Below are 23,717 nucleotides of genomic sequence, written 5' to 3' on the forward strand. Positions count from 1 at the left end.
ATGAATGGAAAGGTATTCCTTAATTGCGATTTCGCAATTTGCTAACCGCAATTAAGGAATACCAAGAAATTGCAAAATATTTGCAAATTTTTAAATACATCCCGTTTTGCTATTCTCAAATAGCGATTCTCAAAAAATCGCTATTTGAGAATCTCAATAACGGATTTTGATACATATGCCCCTGTGTCCTGCTTTCCCTCCTTGTTTGAGGGGGCAAAGTTGTGGGCCACAATGCAAGAAGCTTGCTATTTACAGGAAGTTCTGTTTGTGGGCGGGTCTTTCTTAAAAATAATGATAGCTCAAGAGGGTCTGTAGGAAGAGATGAACCCCCTCCCACTACCCCCCCCACACACCCCCACTGCAAAGTAATGACTGCAATAGACGAGGAAGAGAAAGCTTAGGGTAATGGAATCACCCGGAAGTAATTGGAGCAAGAAGACCATGCACTTTTAAGTCCCTGGATTAAAATTAAAAATTCCAGTGACTCCACAGTTTTTAATGTGAACAACTGGCCCTTAATAAAGTTTGTTGAGGCACAGTTGTGATCTTTTACAACACACTTTTTTCACTGATCACTCCCTTCACACATACCAGCTCCGCTGCACTTCCAGGCGTGGTAGCACACAGGTGGGGATAGTCGGCCCCACCTGTGACTGAACCCCATGATGAAGCATGTTACCACTAGGGTGAGTGAGGGTTCTTTTAGAAAATAATACGTTTTTCTATCTTCACTGCCTCTCTTATTGTTTATGACCACTCAAATCAAGGTAGATTTAACTTTTTTCACGGTGACATAGGGTTTCACTCGTGTCGTATTGGCGCTCTTTTGTTGATAATAGATATTGAAATAAGGGGTGGGAGAGTAGCCATTATTCCCTTCCTCTCTTGTTGTATATACAGCAAGAAAAACATCCCAGCCTCCACTAGGGCAAGAGGTCCCCAGTGAGACTGTTTTTACCTTCCAGAAGCTGTGCAGGTAGTACTTTGACTTCATGATCCAATCATTGGTACCAATAACCGTCAAAAACATGCAGCATGGCAACCCTTATGTGACCAGAGAAAACAGGTGCCTTAACTGCCCCAAAATTATCTTTTTCGTGGCTCTTGAGGCAAGGCTTAAGGGAGTCTCGATGGGAGATTATTGGTTGCGAAAGTCCAAATCTGTGGAAAGCTATGCGAAAATCAGGGGCAAAAAATGTAAATTTTTGCTAGAAAAGAAGGTAAAATGTACAGGGATGTCGGTCCATAATTATATCAGCGTTTCTTAGATCAGCGGTAAAAACAATGAAACAATACAATAAGATCCACTCACTGCATTTACTTTGAACATTCTGGATTTTTAGACAGCAAGCTGACTGTAATATGTTGCATATCCGGACCTTCACCCACAACCCTCTTTATGAGTAATTTGTAAGTGCTGCTGTCAAGGTCTCCCTCGGGAATCCCTCTTTCATGCATCTCTCAGGACCTTTCTCGGTCCTAATGCCAGGTTATCATCTGCACCCTCACACACCTTTCCTCAGACCCTGTGTATTTTTTGTTGCAGATTTTATATAGCACCAAATCGACCCTAGGGTATTGGAGGTTTTATATGAGAACCAGTTATGTTACACAAGGACACATTCATTTTTTGGGAAGGCACGGGGAGATTAAGTGATTTGCCCAGAATCACAGGATGTGGAGTCGACCGCGAGGCTCGAACCCTGGTTTCCTAGCTCCAAAGTCGTCAGTGTAGCCGCCAGACCACATTCTGTCCTCTGTTTACACCACACACATGCTTGGTGCATTCAGCTATAGGGGATATCAGTGACTGAGAGACTGAATGACAACAAAAACCGATGACTGCCAGTCCACCATGGTGTGGAGGTAAGTGAATGCAACAAAAATATGATGGGCACATCACAGCAGCAGCTCTGCCAAGGTGTGGAGATGTGTATGGTAGTAAACCAGAAAAACAGGAGCCATGCCAAGGTGAGCAGGTAAGGTACTAAACCAGAAATGTGAGCAAAGGGAGCCATGCCAAGGTGAGTCGGTAAGGTACCAGGCTAATGTGAGCAACGGAAGCCATACCAAGGTGAGCAGGTAAGGTACTAAACCAGAAATGTGAGCAACTGGAGCCATGCTAAGGTGAGTAGGTAAGGTACCAGACTAGAAATGTGAGCAACGGGAGCCATGCCAAGGTGGGTAGGTAAGGTACCAAACCAGAAATGTGAGCAACGGGAGCCATGCCAAGGTGGGTAGGTAAGGTACCAAACCACAAATGTGAGCAACGGGAGCCATGCCAAGGTGGGTAGGTAAGGTACCAAACCACAAATGTGAGCAACGGGAGCCATGCCAAGGTGGGTAGGTAAGGTACCAAACCAGAAATGTGAGCAACGGGAGCCATGCCAAGGTAGGTAGGTAAGGTACCAAACCAGAAATGTGAGCAACGGGAGCCATGCCAAGGTAGGTAGGTAAGGTACCAAACCAGAAATGTGAGCAACGGGAGCCATGCCAAGGTGGGTAGGTAAGGTACCAAACCAGAAATGTGAGCAACGGGAGCCATGCCAAGGTGAGTAGGTAAGGTACCAGACTAGAAATGTGAGCAACGGGAGCCATGCCAATGTGGGTCTGTAAGGTACTGTAGGAGAGTAGGGTCTGCTATCCTATGGTCACCCCAAATTTTTGCTTTTTGCTTCACTGGTTTCTGACTTAATGTGGCTGTGGGCCTGCTAATCAGACCCACAGCCTGCTGTTCTCTCTCTAAATTAATGCCAATGCACCCTAGGTGCATTACGAATTGGAACTGGTTCATCTTATGAGCCCCTGTAATAGGGCACCCTAGGTGCCCAGGGCATAGGTGTATCCAAGGCCTACCAGGGGCTGCAGCACGTATTGTGCCACCCCTGGCCTGGCCTCCATATTTGACACAACTGGCTGATCACTCAGCTGGGGTAAGTCGGTGTAACCACCTCTTACTTAGGTACAGTATGTCTGTGCCTAACCCTAAACTGGACACATATGTTCCTATCAGCCACTCCTATGGAAGGCCTCATCAATCCTGGAGGCAGAGTGCTTGGAAATATGTGAGATGGTGCTCTGGCATGAGCTGAGCCTGTCTGCAGCTGTCGGGAACCACTCCCTAAGCTGTTCCGGGATATTGCCATACCATATACTCTTAAGTGCATTATAATCCTCGCGGTTAAATGCTATCTTTGGTTTGGCTTTATCAAAACATGTCGAGTAAGGTGTCATACGAATTGGAATACTATCCCCTCGCCAATTCTGGCGACGGGGATAGCATTCCACCCTTCTAGAGGGATACGACATGTGTGTACCCCTAACCCCGGTTAAAGTTAAACAGAGCCTCAGCTTCACAAAATGGACGCTGCCACCACAGACACAAGTCTGGCCTCCTGCTGCTGACCGAAACTCGGCAGATGGTGGCCTGGACAAAGGGTTTCCTGCCTTGGGAGGTGCGAGCACCACCCCAGACAGGATTTTGTGTATTGGGTAGGACAGGGCTGAATAGAATCAGACATGCCCGGGGCACACAAGGTGTCCCCGTGCATAGGCCAGCCCAAACCGGTTCTGGGGCCTTCCAGCCCCAGTCCTGGCGCGGAGCTGGACAAAGGAAAGGGGGTGTAACCGCCCCCCTTCCTGGTTCCTCCCAGAGGAGGGACCTAGTAGGTGATCCACCCCCTAGATTGGAATAAGAGGGGGAGCAGTGCCATTGCACAGCAGATCATCCCGAAATCAACTTAAAACTAAGAAGAAGACTGGACTTCGACATTCTGCTGCACAGAAGACTGAAGAAGAATCTCCCTTGTGGCCAAGGAGTGACCACCCTGTGAACACAGGCACCAACCAGCAACTCGACGTCTGCTTTGCCGCCGCCTCCCGCCGGAGCCCGAGCCCAGAGCCCGACAAGAACCAGATTCCCAGACCTCTCAGAGCCCGATCCACAGTCCCTGCAAAGAAGGGACCCGTGGAGGCACCGAGTGACGTGGGACCGGACCTCTTGGAAGACACTCGTAAAGCTGACTGCGCAGCTTCTGAGGCATCCTCGACGTTGTGCTTTGGGGACTGAGAACCCCCACCACCGAGCAGCCCTTGCACCGAAGATCAGCCCCCCAGCATCTCCACGATCTGCGTGGGGCCCTTTTGCACTGTGCCACTCGACGCGCCATCCCGGCCACTAGCCACGCGGCCAGCGGCCATCTTGGCGACGAACCCGAAGATTTAAACAGCAGGTCTGGTTGCTCCAGACCTACCCAAGCTCCTGTGAAAAGGAACACCCGCTCTGACCTTGCTGGTCCGAGTGAACAGCATCTTTCAACTTCTGCGTGGCTTGCATTTGCCAAGGCCTGTTTGCTCCGATCAGGTCGCCGACACCGCCAACAGCGAGAAGCCTACGTGGGACAGCTCGTGACCGACTCCTGGACGTCCTCGACCCCGGGTATCCACGTGGCTGCAGAAAGAAGCTACCCGACAACGCCTGTTTGCACCCGACATCGCCTGGTTCCAATCTGGTTCCACGGTAGTCACTGGCTAGTGACTTTGAACACTGTCCCCTCTGCTTTCAGGTCTTCAACTCTTCAGATCCACCCTTGGATCCACCGGAACTCTTCTCATCGAGCCGCCTGCAGCATCTTCAGCTCCAAGCACCATCGACCAGCGTGACGAAACCCGACACATCTTCGACCCTGTGCACCCGCTTCCTGTGGGTGAGGTAACTCAGCTCCGCCGGTGCTCCTGCACTGGTACACATCCCAAGGGCCTGTGTTTTAAGTTTCAGCTCCGTAGGTCACTCGGAAGGTTCCTAACTTTCTAACTTTGTGCTTTTTACGCACCATAGACTTTGTATTGAGAAGTGCGTGCACTTTGGACACTGCACCCGAGTCCCGTGGGCCTTTCCCGACTTAGCTAACTCCAGTCTCGAATAGCTCCAGCGATTCCCCAGGCCCTAGGCCTCTTCACTTTCCTCCTGGTATCCCTTATACCACTTATTTAGTATATGGTTTAGGTGGCCCCTAGGGCTCATCCATATTGTGCAACTTTTGTGTATTTTAAACTGTCTTGTGATTTAACGCTTGTGCTTCTGTGCTCATAAAGAGTCCAGGGGATTTTATAGTTAATAAATCAATATATATTTTCAATATATATCTGTGTGGTGTCCCTTTCATTTGGTATTCAAGGGGGTTGTGTATGGTATAACAGCTGGCTTCACATGCCTTTCAGAGTTTAGCCTAAGACTGCTTTGTCCACGTTACCACTAGGATAACTGGTCTACAAGGTTGAATTACAACCATCATCATAAGGGTTGCTTGGCATGGTACAAAGTGATCACTAGAACTAGTGAGCATTATATACCAGGCCAACTTCTCACATTGGTGAGCAGCGGATTGGGATCTGAGCTTGCTGTTGTTTTACCATTACAATCTTTGAGATTATCATTTGAAAGATCATACAGGTACCTGCTAGGTACATATAAAACAAGACTAGTATACATAAGTTCTACTGAACTTAGTTGTTGTAGAGCAAAGGGAGTAGCACACCCTAGCTACAACTACTAGATAGGTTTAGTAGGTAAACACCAGTGTAGGTAGATTGCAACACATCCACCCACACTAGAGCAATGTCTGGAGCAGAGGGTTCCACTGGGAATGTCTCTGTTGAGAGTGACCCTCCAAGGGCACCATCCAAATTTGCTATTTTTCCCTTTAAGGAATTAAGACAGCTTTGTGTCTTAAGGGGTCTGAAGACAGGGCCTTCCCCTACTGCAGACCACCTAAGAGAGCTTTTGGATCAGTCTGAAGCTCTAAAGACCTCTAAAGCAAACCCCACAGGGAATGCTGAAGGAGGCCATCCTTCAGAGGATGACACTGTAGACCCCCCTGCCCCTATCATCCTAGTAGATGAGGATGCCTCCATCACTGGAGCTCCTCAAGTAGATGTAGAGGAAGAGGAAGAAGAAGAGGGGGAGGAGGTGGAAAGCAGTGAGTCAGATGATGACAGAGATAGTCAGGTACTGGTCAGTAGACTGAACCAGGCTAACTTAAGTCAACTTGGGAATGAATCAGGTAACAACCCATTCAGACCCTCAGGTGGACTTAACCAGGAGCCTAGGAGGAGAAGGATTCACTCAGGTGACTCTGACAACTCCTATGCTTCTAGAGGTTCTCATGGTCACTCCAGAAGGAGGATGACTAGCCCTCAGAGAAGGGAACATGAGACCAAATTGAGAGAATCTCAAATTAGAGAGGCTGAATTGAGAGTCCAGAGACAAGAGTTAGAGATTGCCCTGGCCCAAGAGAAACTTGCTAGAGCAAGACAGCCTAGAGAGAGTGGGGTAATAGAACCCACTGGTGGCAGCAATATCCACAAGGATAAAGACAGGTCTTTTGATAATAGAAACCTGAGTAAGATTGTGCCCCCCTACAAAGCTGGGGATGACATCCATAAATGGATTACTGCAATGGAGAGAGCCTGCAGAGTACAGCAGATCCCTCAGGAGCAGTGGGCAGCAATCTTGTGGCTCTCCTTTGAAGGTAGAGGCCGAGACAGACTCCTCACAGTTAGTGATGGGGATTCTAGAAACTACCTGGTCCTGAAGAGTGCTCTGATTGATGGGTTAGGCTTAACCACTGAACAGTACAGGTTAATGTTCAGAGATACCCAGAAGACACAGACTCAGGACTGGTCTGAATTTGTTGAGTGTGCCACTAAGGCTCTGGAGGGATGGTTGCTGGGAAGCAAGGTTACAGACTATGAAGGATTGTATAATTTGCTGATGAGAGAACAAATTTTAAATAATTGTCAGAACCAGCAGTTGCATCAACATTTGGTTGACTCAGATTTGACCTCTCCCCAAGAATTGGGAAAGAGGGCAGATAAATGGGTAAGAACCAGAGTTAAGCAAAAGAACCAGAACCAGAACCAGGGTGGTGACCAGAAGAAAACAGACCAGAAGGGTGGGGAGCAGAAAACTAAAGACCAGAAGTCTTCAACAGGGCCCCAAACTGAGACAGAGGGTGGGTCCCAAACTTCCAAGAAGAAGAAGAAAGAAGGTCAGAAGAAACCCTGGTGTAAAACTTGTAAGAACACCTCTCACTGGACAAGTGAGTGTAAAAAGGGTGGAGCCCCCAGCACTGCAGCCCCTAAGGCACCTGCACCCACTAGTACAGTTAGCAGTGCTGGTCCTCAAGCCAAGGGTTTAGTGGGAATCACTTTGGGAACTGGAGGAGATTCTGACCTAGTCAGAACTCTTACACAGGCTGTTTTGGTTTGTGAAGGGGACCTGGATTAGGTCCCTGACATAAGTCCCAGTAATCTGGGCAAATACAGACAGACGCCTTTGATTAACAACAAAGTGGCTCAAGCTTACAGGGACACATGTGCCAGTGTCACTATGGTGACACCTAACTTTGTGGACCCTGGACAATACATGCCAGGCGATGATTACCTGGTGACCAATGCCAGCAATGTCACTACTACACATAGTGTGGCACTTGTTAACTTTTCCTGGGGAGGGGTAACTGGCCTAAAGAAAGTTGTGGTTAGTGCTGATCTCCCAGTAGAATGTTTGTTGGGCAATGACCTGGAGAACTCTCTATGGTCAGAAGTTGAGTACAGGACTCATGCAGAGATGTTAGGGATATCATCACATGTCCTTGCTGTGACCAGGTCACAGGCCAAAAAGTGCCTCTCTGAACCTCAGGTCTTGGATCCTGGAACAATGGACCAAGTACCTCCCAAGAAGAAGAACAGGAGGGTTAAGGCTGTGCCTTCCCAACTGCCTACAAGTGAGGATCAGGCTTCACAGGAAACTGATCTTGAGACCCCTGAAGGAACTGTCCCTGAAGAACTTGAACCTGATCAGGTTGAGTTTCTGGGGACAGGGGGACCTTCTAGGGCAGACTTGGGGCAGGCTCAGTTAACCTGTCCTTCTCTTGAACCCCTCAGACAGCAGGCTGCTGCTGAGGCTGCTGGGAATGCTCAAGGTGCCCATAAAGTATATTGGGACGATGGACTCCTTTATTCAGAGGCTAGAGACCCCAAGCCTGGTGCTACCAGGAGGTTGGTTATACCTCTGCAATTTAGGGGCTTCCTACTCACCTTGGCTCATGATATTCCTTTAGCAGGACACCTAGGCCAGAACAAGACTTGGGACAGGCTTGTCCCTCACTTTCACTGGCCTCACATGTCTGAAGACACCAAGGAGTTTTGTCGCTCCTGTGAAACCTGCCAAGCCAGTGGTAAAGCAGGTGGAACAACAAAGGCCCCCCTGATACCACTACCTGTGGTGGGGGTTCCCTTTGAAAGAGTGGGGATTGATATTGTTGGACCAATGGATCCCCCTACAGCATCTGGGCACAGATTCATACTGGTGGTAGTGGATCATGCCACCAGGTACCCAGAGGCAATTCCCCTTAGGACCACAACAGCTCCTGTTGTGGCCAGGGCCTTACTTGGAGTTTTCTCCAGAGTGGGGTTTCCTAAGGAGGTAATATCAGATAGAGGTACCAACTTCATGTCTGGATATTTGACAGCTATGTGGAAGGAATGTGGTGTCAACTACAAGTTCACCACTCCTTATCACCCACAATGCAATGGGCTTGTTGAGAGATTTAACAAGACCCTAAAGGGCATGATTAAAGGATTACCTGAAAAGCTCAGGCGAAGATGGGACATCCTTCTGCCCTGCCTTTTGTTCGCTTACAGAGAGGTCCCTCAAAAGGGGGTTGGCTTCAGCCCCTTTGAATTGTTGTTTGGGCACCCTGTAAGAGGACCCCTGTGTCTTGTGAAGGAAGGATGGGAGTTACCTCTCAAAAAGCCTAAACAGGACATAGTGGACTATGTACTTGGTCTCCGCTCCAGGATGGCAGAGTACATGGAGAAGGCATCTAAAAACCTTGAGGCTAGCCAAGAATTACAAAAAGCTTGGCATGACCAAAAGGCTGTCCTTGTTGAATTTCAGCCTGGACAGAAGGTATGGGTGTTGGAGCCAGTGGCCCCAGCAGCACTCCAAGACAAATGGTCTGGACCCCATACAATTCTGGAAAAGAAGGGAGAGGTTACCTACTTGGTGGACCTAGGAACTCCCAGGAGCCCCCACAGGGTGCTCCATGTGAACAGATTGAAGGCATATGTCAGCAGGGCAGACATGGGCTTGCTCATGGCTACAGATGAGGGACAGGAGGAAGAGAGTGACCCTCTCCCAGACCTGCTCACTCAGAACCCTGAGGATGGCTCAGTTGAAGGTGTGGCCTTAGGTGGCAGCCTCACTGAACATCAGCAACATGACTGCAGACAAGTTCTACAGGCATACGGGCATATGTTCTCATTGACACCCAGTCAGACTAACTGGTGTACACATGTGGTGGACACTGGTGACAGTCTTCCTGTAAAAAGCAAAATTTACAGGCAACCTGACCACGTCAGGGACTGTATAAAGACTGAGGTGCAAAAGATGCTGGAATTAGGTGTCATTGAGCCTTCAGAGAGCCCCTGGGCTAGCCCAGTGGTTCTGGTCCCCAAACCTCACACCAAAGATGGCAAGAGAGAGATGAGGTTCTGTGTGGATTACAGAGGACTCAATGCTGTCACCAGGACAGATGCACACCCTATTCCAAGGGCAGATGAGCTCATTGACAAGTTGGCTTCTGCCAAATATTTGAGCACATTTGACTTGACAGCTGGCTACTGGCAAATCAGGTTAGCTGAGGAGTCTAAAGCCAAAACAGCATTTTCTACCCCTAGTGGGCATTATCAGTTTGTGGTGATGCCCTTTGGTTTGAAAAATGCACCTGCCACCTTCCAAAGGTTGGTGAACCAAGTCCTCACTGGGTTGGATGACTTTTGTGCAGCTTATCTGGACGATATTGCTGTCTTTAGCTCCACCTGGGAGGATCACCTGATCCACCTGAAGGAAGTGCTTGAGGCTCTGCAGAAGGCAGGCCTCACTATCAAGGCAACAAAGTGCCAGATAGGGCAGAGCAAGGTTGTATACCTGGGCCACCTTGTAGGTGGAGGCCAAGTTCAACCACTGGAGAGTAAGATCCAGACCATCAAGGACTGGTCCCCTCCAACTACCCAGACTCAGGTCAGAGCTTTCTTGGGCCTGACTGGGTACTACAGGAAGTTTGTTAAGAACTATGGGTCCATTGTGACTCCTCTTAATGATCTGACATCCAAGAAGATGCCCAAAAAGGTTCAGTGGACAGAAATCTGTCAAAAGGCATTTGATGACCTGAAGAAGGCCATGTGCTCTGCACCTATCCTGAAGAGTCCTGACTACTCAAGAGAGTTCATTGTCCAAACAGATGCTTCTGAGTTGGGAGTGGGAGCAGTGCTTTCACAGCTTAATGTAGATGGCCAGGACCAGCCCATTGCTTTCATTAGCAGAAGGCTGACCCCCAGAGAGAAACGTTGGTCAGCTATAGAGAGGGAGGCCTTTGCTGTGGTGTGGGCCCTGAAGAAGTTGAGACCATACTTATTTGGCACTCACTTCAAGATTCAGACCGACCATAAGCCCCTCCTATGGCTTAATCAGATGAAGGGTGAAAACCCCAAACTACTCAGGTGGTCCATTTCCCTACAGGGGATGGACTTTACAGTGGAGCACCGCCCAGGGACTGACCATGGCAACGCAGATGGTCTCTCCAGGTACTTCCACTTAGAACATGAAGACACAACTGGTCAAGGTTAGTCTAATGTCCCTGCGTTTGGGGGGGGGTTATGTAGGAGAGTAGGGTCTGCTATCCTATGGTCACCCCAAATTTTTGCTTTTTGCTTCACTGGTTTCTGACTTAATGTGGCTGTGGGCCTGCTAATCAGACCCACAGCCTGCTGTTCTCTCTCTAAATTAATGCCAATGCACCCTAGGTGCATTACGAATTGGAACTGGTTCATCTTATGAGCCCCTGTAATAGTGCACCCTAGGTGCCCAGGGCATAGGTGTATCCAAGGCCTACCAGGGGCTGCAGCACGTATTGTGCCACCCCTGGCCTGGCCTCCATATTTGACACAACTGGCTGATCACTCAGCTGGGGTAAGTCGGTGTAACCACCTCTTACTTAGGTACAGTATGTCTGTGCCTAACCCTAAACTGGACACATATGTTCCTATCAGCCACTCCTATGGAAGGCCTCATCAATCCTGGAGGCAGAGTGCTTGGAAATATGTGAGATGGTGCTCTGGCATGAGCTGAGCCTGTCTGCAGCTGTCGGGAACCACTCCCTAAGCTGTTCCGGGATATTGCCATACCATATACTCTTAAGTGCATTATAATCCTCGCGGTTAAATGCTATCTTTGGTTTGGCTTTATCAAAACATGTCGAGTAAGGTGTCATACGAATTGGAATACTATCCCCTCGCCAATTCTGGCGACGGGGATAGCATTCCACCCTTCTAGAGGGATACGACATGTGTGTACCCCTAACCCCGGTTAAAGTTAAACAGAGCCTCAGCTTCACAAAATGGACGCTGCCACCACAGACACAAGTCTGGCCTCCTGCTGCTGACCGAAACTCGGCAGATGGTGGCCTGGACAAAGGGTTTCCTGCCTTGGGAGGTGCGAGCACCACCCCAGACAGGATTTTGTGTATTGGGTAGGACAGGGCTGAATAGAATCAGACATGCCCGGGGCACACAAGGTGTCCCCGTGCATAGGCCAGCCCAAACCGGTTCTGGGGCCTTCCAGCCCCAGTCCTGGCGCGGAGCTGGACAAAGGAAAGGGGGTGTAACCGCCCCCCTTCCTGGTTCCTCCCAGAGGAGGGACCTAGTAGGTGATCCACCCCCTAGATTGGAATAAGAGGGGGAGCAGTGCCATTGCACAGCAGATCATCCCGAAATCAACTTAAAACTAAGAAGAAGACTGGACTTCGACATTCTGCTGCACAGAAGACTGAAGAAGAATCTCCCTTGTGGCCAAGGAGTGACCACCCTGTGAACACAGGCACCAACCAGCAACTCGACGTCTGCTTTGCCGCCGCCTCCCGCCGGAGCCCGAGCCCAGAGCCCGACAAGAACCAGATTCCCAGACCTCTCAGAGCCCGATCCACAGTCCCTGCAAAGAAGGGACCCGTGGAGGCACCGAGTGACGTGGGACCGGACCTCTTGGAAGACACTCGTAAAGCTGACTGCGCAGCTTCTGAGGCATCCTCGACGTTGTGCTTTGGGGACTGAGAACCCCCACCACCGAGCAGCCCTTGCACCGAAGATCAGCCCCCCAGCATCTCCACGATCTGCGTGGGGCCCTTTTGCACTGTGCCACTCGACGCGCCATCCCGGCCACTAGCCACGCGGCCAGCGGCCATCTTGGCGACGAACCCGAAGATTTAAACAGCAGGTCTGGTTGCTCCAGACCTACCCAAGCTCCTGTGAAAAGGAACACCCGCTCTGACCTTGCTGGTCCGAGTGAACAGCATCTTTCAACTTCTGCGTGGCTTGCATTTGCCAAGGCCTGTTTGCTCCGATCAGGTCGCCGACACCGCCAACAGCGAGAAGCCTACGTGGGACAGCTCGTGACCGACTCCTGGACGTCCTCGACCCCGGGTATCCACGTGGCTGCAGAAAGAAGCTACCCGACAACGCCTGTTTGCACCCGACATCGCCTGGTTCCAATCTGGTTCCACGGTAGTCACTGGCTAGTGACTTTGAACACTGTCCCCTCTGCTTTCAGGTCTTCAACTCTTCAGATCCACCCTTGGATCCACCGGAACTCTTCTCATCGAGCCGCCTGCAGCATCTTCAGCTCCAAGCACCATCGACCAGCGTGACGAAACCCGACACATCTTCGACCCTGTGCACCCGCTTCCTGTGGGTGAGGTAACTCAGCTCCGCCGGTGCTCCTGCACTGGTACACATCCCAAGGGCCTGTGTTTTAAGTTTCAGCTCCGTAGGTCACTCGGAAGGTTCCTAACTTTCTAACTTTGTGCTTTTTACGCACCATAGACTTTGTATTGAGAAGTGCGTGCACTTTGGACACTGCACCCGAGTCCCGTGGGCCTTTCCCGACTTAGCTAACTCCAGTCTCGAATAGCTCCAGCGATTCCCCAGGCCCTAGGCCTCTTCACTTTCCTCCTGGTATCCCTTATACCACTTATTTAGTATATGGTTTAGGTGGCCCCTAGGGCTCATCCATATTGTGCAACTTTTGTGTATTTTAAACTGTCTTGTGATTTAACGCTTGTGCTTCTGTGCTCATAAAGAGTCCAGGGGATTTTATAGTTAATAAATCAATATATATTTTCAATATATATCTGTGTGGTGTCCCTTTCATTTGGTATTCAAGGGGGTTGTGTATGGTATAACAGCTGGCTTCACATGCCTTTCAGAGTTTAGCCTAAGACTGCTTTGTCCACGTTACCACTAGGATAACTGGTCTACAAGGTTGAATTACAACCATCATCATAAGGGTTGCTTGGCATGGTACAAAGTGATCACTAGAACTAGTGAGCATTATATACCAGGCCAACTTCTCACAGGTACTAAACCAGAAATGTGAGAAACGGGAGCCATGCCAAGGTGGGTAGGTAAGGTACCAAACCATAAATGTGAGCAACGGGAGCCATACCAAGGTGGGTAGGTAAGGTACCAAACCATAAATGTGAGCAATGGGAGCCATGCCAAGGTGAGTAGGTAAGGTACCAAACCATAAATGTGAGCAATGGGAGCCATGCCAAGGTGAGTAGGTAAGGTACTAAACTCGAAATCTAAAAATGTGAGCAACGGGAGCCATACCAAGGTGAGTAAGTAAGGTACTAAACTCGAAATGTGATCAACAGGAGCCATGCCAAGGGATAGAGGTAAGTAACTATTCCAGAATTGTAAGCAATCGGAGCGATGCCAAGATGTGGAGGTACCTACCTCTGCCAGAATTGTTGGCATTTATTTATTTATTTATGCATTTTTATATAGCGCAGACTTTACCCGAGGACGTCAGAGCGCTTCACAATAGGAACAGAAAATTACAAGTGAACAAATTACAAAAGCAGACGATAAGTTACATGAGGTAAACGTGACAATTGTGAGCAAACAAAATACATGAGGTAGCAAACAGTGCATTACAGGAGGAAAGAATGACAAGTGTGTAGGTTAAAAGAGATAAAGTGCAATTAGAGGTAATATACTGCAATATATGCTAGACACTAAGGCAGAAGAACAAACATTACGTAGGCAATGGTTGCACTTGTGCAAGTATCAAAAGCAAACAAAATGTGAGAGGTAGCAAACAGTGTGTTACTAGAGAAAAGTGGCGTGTGCATGTTACAAAAGAGTACCAAACACAGGTACAAGGATAATACTGCATTAAATGGCAACACTCCAACCACAAGAACACACTGGGAAGGCATTTCCATAGTCATGGAGAATAGAGTTTTCAGTAATGGGAGGTCTTCCTTCAGATAATAGAGAGGGCATGAATTACTTTTGGAGGAGTCTTTGGAAGAGGAGAACTTTGAGGTCCGTTTTGAAGACCTGGGAGGAGGTGGTGGTCCGGAGCTGAGGCGGAAGTGAGTTCCAGATTCTCACCGCGTTGCCTTAAAAGGATTGGGCCATTGATCTTTCCTTCTTGAAAGTGGGAGGTTCAAGCAGTATATTTTCCGCATTACGTGATGGTCTAGAGCCTCCGGAGAGTTTCAGTTTATTCGCTAGGTAGCGAGGAGAGGAGGAGTGCAAGGCTTTGTGGGTGATACAGGCAGTCTTGTAGATAGCTCTAGCCTCGATGGGAAGCCAGCGGAGGGTGGATAACATCGGTGTGATGTGGTTGCTTCTTTTGGGCCCATAAATGAAACGAGCTGCTGAATGGAGAACAGATCTAAGGGGGGACAAGTTGGATTTGCGGAGGCCAGTAAGAAGAGAATTGCAGTAGTCCAGTCTGGAGAGGACCAGCGATTGCACCAGGGTTTTAAGGTCCTGCTCTGGTAAAAAGAAACATATTCCCCAAAGAAGGTGCAGTTGGTATAGAGCAGACTGTGTAATGGAATTGATATGGGAGATTAGATGAGTTTTTTGTCGAAAATGACACCAAGGGATTTTGCGCTGTCGACAATGATGGGTTTATTGTTAAGTAGATTCATCTGATCCATCCATGATTGAACCGTTGGGGAGAGTGAGGAGGAGAGAAGGAGGAATTCAGTTTTGGAGGGATTCAGAATCAGTTGATGAGTTGACATCCAGTTTTGAATGGAGTCGAGAGTAGAGCTTAGGATGGAGAGATCGTGAGTGGAGGCAACCTTGAGGTAGATTTGAGTGTCGTCTGCATAGAGATGATAGTTAAGCATGGGCGAATTTTGCAAATCTCGCGTTCGCGAATTTTGCGGATTTGCGAACTCGCAATCCGCAAAATCCGCGAATTCTCGCGAATTTGCGGATTTTTTTTGTGTGTTCGCGCGGGTTTCTGCCAGGTCGCGGGGGGTTTTGTACAATTTCGCAAACGCGAACTTACCTGTCGGGTCGCAAGTTTTGCGAACTTGTTGTTTCTACGTGTCCAGCCTGTTTTGGACACTCTTCTTCATCACTGCCACCCTCTGTCACCACTGCCACTCTCTGGTTCACCCATGCCACCCTCTGGCTCACCCATGCCACCCTCTGTTTCATCACAGCACCCTCTGGTTGTCCAGTGTACATTATTGTGGCAAAGCAAAGCACGCCTTCCCTGCCTCAAGTGACCTGAATTAATTTGGGGCTGATTAATGTGTCACAGAATATTTTTTTAGCTGGCACCTGCTTCCTTAGTGCTTCCTGATTAGTGATCTTTTGCACTTGCTAAGTGCTTTCATTGTTGCAAAATTAGTTACAACACCTGCCCTGCCCCAACTGACAATAATGAATTAGGGGCTGATTAATGTGTCACTGGATTTGAACTTCCAGCCTGGCTCCTGCTTGTCTCCCTTAGCTGTAATTCAGGACCTTTGTGGCATATGTGAAACTATTCTGAGGGTCAGAGCAGGGTCACATAATAGTTGCAAGTAGGCAACTGAACTCTGGAGGGGCCCCTCAGGAAGCACTACAGGAAATGGCTACTAATGATGAGCTTGAACTTTTGAACCTGGTAAGTAGTTTCAGTTCTGCTAAGATCGTATTTCTGCAATTTAGCGCTTATTCGCGGGACGCGAAGTTGAACTGGGAAGCCGCGAACTCACACGAACAGTGCGAGCAAGCCATAAAATCCGCTGCTCACGGATTTGCGGATTTTGCGGGAAATTCGCGAATCTCGCGGATTGCGAATTTACCGAAAATCCGCGAGCGGAACGGATTTTCCGCCCATAGTTAATGATAGTGGATCCCGGATTTACTTAGGAGATTTCCCAGTGGTTCTAAATAGAGATTGAGCAATGTGGGTGCAAGTATAGAGCCTTGAGGAACACCTTGACCTACCGCCACAGGAGATGAAAGACTGTTCGCTATTTTGATCATTTGGGATCTATCTGAGAGGATGGAGGCAAACCATTTAAGAACAGTGCCCTCCATGCCCATTCTCTGTTGAAGAGTGTTGAGGAGGGTGTTGTGATTGACAGTGCCAAAGGCTGCAGAAAGATCTAGGAGAATCCTGAGCGCGTCATCAACCACTTGCAGTAGGGCTGTTTCAGTGCTGCAGTTTTGGATGAAGCCGGACTGACAATTGTCAAGAAAATCGTTGTCCCTGATATGACGAGAGAGTTGTTTCGCTACACATCTTTCTGTGATCTTCGCAAGAAAGGGTAGATTAGTGATGGGGCGGAAGTTGTTGAGGTCATTCGCATCAGCAGTGGGTTTTTAAGCAGAGGGATGACCTGCCCAGTTTTGAAGGAGACAGGAAGGGAGCCTTGACAAAGGGAGAGGTTGACCAGAGTGGTCCAATAGGAAAGGAAATGGGTATAGAAGTCAATGGCAATGGCACTGGGGATGGGGTCCAGAGAATGGTTGGAGGGCTTTGTTTCGTGGATGCACTTGAGGAGGGCATCTTCAGCTATGGGGTCAAAGTTCTGCCAAATGGCTGAGGATTTGCCCTCCTCTGGAGGGGTAGGATGAGCGACCTGACCCACAAGTGATTTCACTTTTTCATCGAAGAATATAGCAAAATCCGCTGCTTTCTTTGTAGAATCCTCCAACTTGGAGGTTGGGGGAGAGCAGTTAGAAATCTTGATTAGATCGAATAGGTTTTTGGGTCTATTTTTGGTTGAGTCAAGAAGGGTTTTGAAGTGCGATGCTTTCCCAAGGAAGATGTGCTTGTGGTACTTGGATCTTGCTGAACGAAGCGTGGCCAAATTATCGGTGGAGGGCACTTGCCTCCATTTTTTCTCCAGGAATCTTAGATGCTTCCTTTCTTCATGGAGGGATTTGTTGAACCTAGGTGCTGAGGGAGTGGGCCTTATCTTTTTGCTTTTGAGTGGAGCAACGTTATTGATTTTGGCTGCAAGGACTGTGAGGCATTGGGAGGTGAGTTTGTCAACATCTAGATTCGGGTCTAGCCTTGGAAGTGATAACAAAGCTGATTCACAGGGGGGACCGACATCAATATTTTTAGCATCACGGAACCAGGAGGTAGCCCTCTTAAGTTGGCCAAGAGTTATAGAGTGTGATAGGTGAAGAGAGAATGGGATCAGGAGGTGGTTGGACCAGTCTATATGAGTAGGGGTAATGATAGAGAGCATGCCTGCTTTAGAAATAACAAGGTCCAGGATTGAGCCCTTAGAGTGTGTTGATTCTGTGCAGTGTTGGATAAGATCGTTTGCAGAGAGGAAGGTGGCCAGCAAGTTCGCAGAAGAGTCATGCGGTTCCCCCCCCCAAGTGGAGATTTAAGTCACCCATGAAGGTCTGATTGACACTTTGCGAGTATTGGTCGCTGATGAAGTCAGTGAGTTCCTCCATAAACGAAGGGCCGCTACCAGGCGGGCGGTAAATGACATGGAATCTAAAGGGGTGAGCGGTGGTGCAATTGAAGCTCAAGAGAAAGGCATTCAAAGGTGTGGAAGGAGCTGATAGGAGAAGCCTTAAGTTGAAGGGAGTTTCTAAAAATGACTGCAACACCTCCCCCAATGTTGTCAGTTCTGTCATTCCTAAATATACAATAGCCTGTAGGTAATAGGAGATGAAACATAGAGTGAGAAGTAAAGTTGAACCAGGTCTCTGTGGGGAAGATCATGTCAATATTGTGAAAGGTGATGGTATCGGAGATTTCAAGTGTGTGTTTTACTGTAGATCTGCAGTTGTGGAGCAGACAATGCAGCTCTGTCAAGACTGTTTTGGTGACGGGGGCACTTGTGCTCTGAAGGGTGATCGGGATATTGTAATTATGCGGGGTGCTCGGGAGGGTTTAGGTGGATGCCTGGTTCTGACAGAGGAGATTGTCGGAATAGTGTAGATAGTAGGGTTACTAGGGGATGCAGGTTGAAGAAGGGTGGCGTTCAAGGGCTTGTGTGAGTTAATGAAGTTTGCAGACAACAGGTTATGCTTGGCTATAATGGGGTGAGGGGGCGAGGTGCATCTCGTGGGAAGTTGGGAAGGAGTAGAGGTGCATGGAAAAGAGCTTAAAAGTGAAATGGCAATTACAAGCTTGGAGATGGAGGTGATAAGAGAGCCTAGCTTATTTTCCAGAGAGAGTAAGGGTGAGCACGGAAGGTTGGGTGGCTCGATGGAAACAGGAGGGGGTGGAATTAGTGGTGGACGGCAGGGAGAGGTGGGTGGACAGGAAGTGAGTTGAGGTATGGGGTACAAGAGTGGGGAAAGGTGGAGGTTGGGAGCAGGAGTTGGTGAATCGGAGGTGAAGGGAGAGTTTACTTTGTTGGCGTTGCAAGAGGGAGAGGAATTAAGGACTTATTTAGGGGGAGATGGGTACGGAACAAGGCGGTAAGGTGGAAGGAGAGAGGAGGACTGTGTGGAGTCATGGGAATGTAGGAGGTTTGGGAGGAAAAGAGCCGAGGTGGTTGTAGAGGTCCTGTCAGCTAGGAGAGGTGGCTGTGATGGAACGGGAATCTGGTAGAGTGAGGGGGTTGAGAGAAAGGGAAGTTGAGGAAAGGAAGTGGTTCTGCTGGGCCTGAGGGAGGGAAATGGAAAGGGTTACCAAGGGGGAAAGGGAGTAGCACAGCATTGCTGGAGGAGTGGGAGGGAGGAGAGAGATGCAGTGGGTTTGTGGAGAAATTGAGGTGAATAACGAGGGGAGGAGGGGGTAGAAAAGAGGGGGGAGGGAGGAATAAGGGGAGCGTAGGGAAAGTTAACTGGGCAAGAAGGTTGGAGGAGAGGTGGACTAAAAAGGGGAGTGACAGGAAGGAATATGGGGGAGGAGAAGAGATTGGAGTACCGGGAAGGTGCAGATTGGACGAGGAGCGTATTAGCTAGAGGTAAGGCTGAAATGATGCGGGGGGCATACTGTGAGGGGGGAGGAATAGGAGAGGAGGCCACATGGGAGGGGGAGGGAAGAGGACCGACCTGTGCTTCTCGCGAGTGCAGCCAATTGGAGTGTAGGGGAGTCAGGGTGGTCAGGGGAGGAGAAAGGGAGTATTGGGTGGAGCTAGAAGGAGAGTCAGGGGAAAACCCGGTCGCAGAGGAGGGGAGTAGGGAGGGGAAGAGGTGGTCAAAGAGTGAGAGACAGGTGTCTTTGCCTTGGATCATGACAGTACCGTTGTTATAGAGTGAGATAGTGAGGTAGCCGTTGAAACACGCAGAGGGGGACATTTTTAGTTGTTTCCCATGAGGGATAGAGGAGGAGAAAGTGACGTTAAGGGAATTGTATAAGCTGGTGGACCAAGAGGAGGTGTTGTGAGTGAAGAAAATTAAATCATTTTTGAGCCTCCCAAAGCGACCATTGTAAAATTGATCAACAAAGAGGGAATCCGGGAAACGTTCAATAGTGTTATGCTTCAATCGTTTTTTTGCAGCTTTAGTCTGGTTGGGAGGATAATTGATTTTGTAGCAATTAATTCCAGCCTTAACTCGAGTGGTGGCCATGTTGGAAAAGTGAGGCGGAGGAGGGTGGGGGGGATATGAGAAGGATGTTACTGGGAAAGTGGTGGTGAGGAGAAGTAAAAGGGCATAAAGGGGGCACATATTACATATGTTGGGTGAAGATATCAGAACTAATGTGCCGTCCGGGAAGTGAGGTTGGTATTTGTTGGCCCTTCATCTAGGAATGCATCATGCCACCTGGCACTAGATAATATTTACACTGGAATTGTTTACATATGATAGGACCAACTTGACCACTTTCAGAACCTTCACAAAGCAAATATAGTCAAAGTAGAACAGAATATAAACGAACACCCAGTGACCATTGGTGAACACTGTACTTAACACCAGCCTGTTAACAGAACCACATTCAGCACCGACAGCATTGTCCATGATCTCAACAGACTACCATTGGACCCTAAGCACCTGAGAATCACTAACATTAGGGGCAAAGAGCATAGGGTGGAGCAAAATCTGACTAGCAAAATCTAGATATGAACAACAACCTTGTCATCTTAAGACCACCTGTAGAGGTACACTTTAGAACCGGGGTTAGTTGTTTCTCATCTTCAGCTCGTGAGAATTTACTGAAAAACATGAGATTGCAGGCAAATCAGCTAGTCCCTCTGTGCCTGAAATTGTAACTGTTTAAAATGCTGCATAATTGTATGTTTTATGAAGTGACTGCGCACTTGAGGCGCGTGATCTTGAACTGAGTTCTTCTCTTAAAGTACAGTTCTTTGTGGCTCCCAGGGTAGGGGCTTTAAATACTCCAGTACTCATACACATTGACATATCTACTGCCTGGTGTAGAGTTCGACCACCAGAGCCAACACTGCCACAGAGTAGGTTACAAACTTTTATGGTGTTTTGAGCTCGCTTGGAAACAACTCCAGGATGAAGGACATTATGCCTTGTGCCATTAACCAGCCCCACTTTTAAAATCCATTTCCAGAGTTGCAAAGCTGGCAGAGAATCCACCCGTACAAACAAGGATTGGCTTGTTTTGCCCAAGAGTTTTCAATCTCGAATAGGCTCCTCGTGTGGTGAGTTATGACACTTTAATGACGAAACCGCAGTGGTCCTCGTCTGCTTCTACATTGGCAGGGTGGGCGGACGGCCATAATCTCTTACCCAATCCTTTCACCCTGGTTCCCTCACATAATCATAATGCCATTTATGAGTCCAAGACTATTCAACATTCTGTCACTCTGCCGCTTACAACCATTGCTATTCATGGATGACCCTGCCTAATTTGAGCAGGTGGTTTCCGGTGCTCGGCACCCGCACTTAATTATCAACCCCAGCGTGTAGCGCTGTCTGGATAATTTATAGATTACAACAACAGTTAATAATTAATTCAATATACATTAAAATTACTATTAGCTGCAGCCCAAGAGATTCTTATAGCTTTGGGGTCAGTGAATAGTCAGAATTGTCACATGTGCAGGAGAGTGATGGTTAGCAGCTGTGTTTCTACTTTCTTTGGCAGTATTGCAGGGGAATGTGTGGTGCAAGGTGCAGTGGCCTCCTGATGGGAGCCCTCGCACTTTTATTGTTTTTACAAATTAAGCACTGTATATGACACCTAGTTACTCCATCTGAGTTTCGCCTGCTCCCATTTCTTGGGTCCATGTAATGAATGCTATCTAAAATGTCAATGATTCCACAATAGTAAACCTTTTTAGGGATCGCGGGGCAACTTTATAGAAACTTTTAATTTAATTGTTACAAATGTATCACCCCATTCCATAGACAATATTTGCTGCTAGCATATGATTCTTCAACCTATGGTGTTACATGATTATCATCATTAGTATTTGTTTTTTTTAAATATAAGTCGAGGTACAACCTTAGACGCTCGCATATTGCACTTTAATAAGTAATGTCTCTAATGCTGTTGCCACAAAGTACATCAAATCAGTTCGGGGTATAGTATACTACGCTTATTTTAAGTTTTAAATGGTTTTATCAGAATTCTTTGCTTCCCATCAAAAGTATTTGATTTGGAATTAGAACGCACATTGCACTTTATTTACCTTTTGCCGATAAATTGATCATTTTCAACTCGTCTTACCACAGTTGAACTAAGTATGAATATGCACGTTGGCTAGTCTCTTTCCTGCACTGGTTTTGTGTTTTTATCGTTTTTCTTAAATTAGGTTGTAAATTGAATTTGCTCTCTGCTGTTTGTAATGGTTTTAATTAATCAACAAATAAACTTTTACTTACTTTACTTTAGGGTCCCATTTCTTGAGTGGGGACCAATGTTCCCTCTAATTATTTTCCTCCATGTGCAGCAATTAAGGTGCTCTGTGAACTGCAGCTAAGGTTGCATGCACTGAAACAAGTAACAACTTAATAAGCAAGCATGTGCTGTATGCAAGCTACCAAAATTAATGGCTTAATAAGAGTGCCCTGGGCCCTAATGCAAATCTGACCTCTGGGTTGGTATTAAAGACACCTATCACATTTCTAGTTTGGTACCTTGATTACAGAAATGTCTTATATCTGGGTGCACCAAAAGACTGTCTGAAACGCCTCCAGGGAATTCAAAATGCAGCGGCATGCCTTGTTCTTAACCCCTTCGCTGCTCATGACGAGCTCAGCTCGTCATGCAGTACACTGGTCGTGTGCTCATGACGAGCTGAGCGCGTCATGAACAATGGGAAATCAGAGAATTCAGCGCCGCGGGGGAAACTCACTCAAGATCTCTAGGATTAGAGAAGAAAAGATGGGCGCTCGCTCATTTGGCTACCTAGTGGCCAAAACTGGAACACACTCCTGTTCTGGCTACATGCAGAGAAATCTGAACCAATCTTTCTTAGAAGCCCGAAAACTTGGCCATACAAACTCTAGTCCGGTATCTTCTCACTCCTGCTGATATCGCAGGCAATCTTCCCCAAATGTTTACTTGGAGCAAAGGACACACAGTTGGCTAACTTCCTAGGAGCTAAAAATCTCTTCTGCCTAAATGGAAGGGGCCCCCAAGACTGTCCAGCCAAGAGAACTTTTAAATTGGGTACACAGAGTTGCCCTATTGACTATGTTTTTCTGGCACCCTGGAATTTCCACTTAGTCTCGGGGTTTAGCATCACAAATAGAGAAGGGAGTGACCATAATGTACTATCCCTAGAGTTTCCAGTAGTAAAGGTAGAAACCTGCCCTCAAGTGTTAGACCAACAGATGGATTACCCTAGACGCCGTACAACTAAACTAACGGATGAATACATCTCAAGACTAATAAGGTTACAACAACATCTAGATCTACAGATAGTAAGTGGACAAACCCTTGACTGGTATGTAAGAAAAATCGAGGAGGTTGTCCAAATACTCTGCAAAGGATTAAGAGGTGGTAATGGGGGAAATAACAAAACCAAAGTAAGCGATAGAAAAATAGGTAAATTAACAGGCTGGTTTACAAAGGAATGTCTGGAAAAGAAAAGAGAAGTCAGGAGAATGGCCCGCCGGTTTGCCCGAAATGGGAATCAGGCCAGTGGAAAGGACTTAGTCGCCCTAAAAAGAGAGTATAACATGTTAACAAGGAGGGTAAAAAGAGAATTTAAAGAAGGATGTTGGGTAAAACTTCTAGAGACGATTGAAACAAGGAACCTACGCCAGTTCTGGCAACTAGTGAATTCAGCAGCAGAAGGCCACAAAGGGGCAATGAACTGCATTGTTGAGGAGGCGGCCTGGGAGGAATATTTACAGGACCTGTATAGCGCAAAAACAGATCAGGAAGAGAACCAGTACACAGATTGGAGCGCTCTGGTAGTAGGTATGAAACCTGAGTTTTCTGTCGATGAGGT

This window comes from Lissotriton vulgaris, chromosome 11, assembly GCF_964263255.1.
Source record: "Lissotriton vulgaris chromosome 11, aLisVul1.2, whole genome shotgun sequence".
Lineage (NCBI taxonomy): Eukaryota > Metazoa > Chordata > Amphibia > Caudata > Salamandridae > Lissotriton > Lissotriton vulgaris.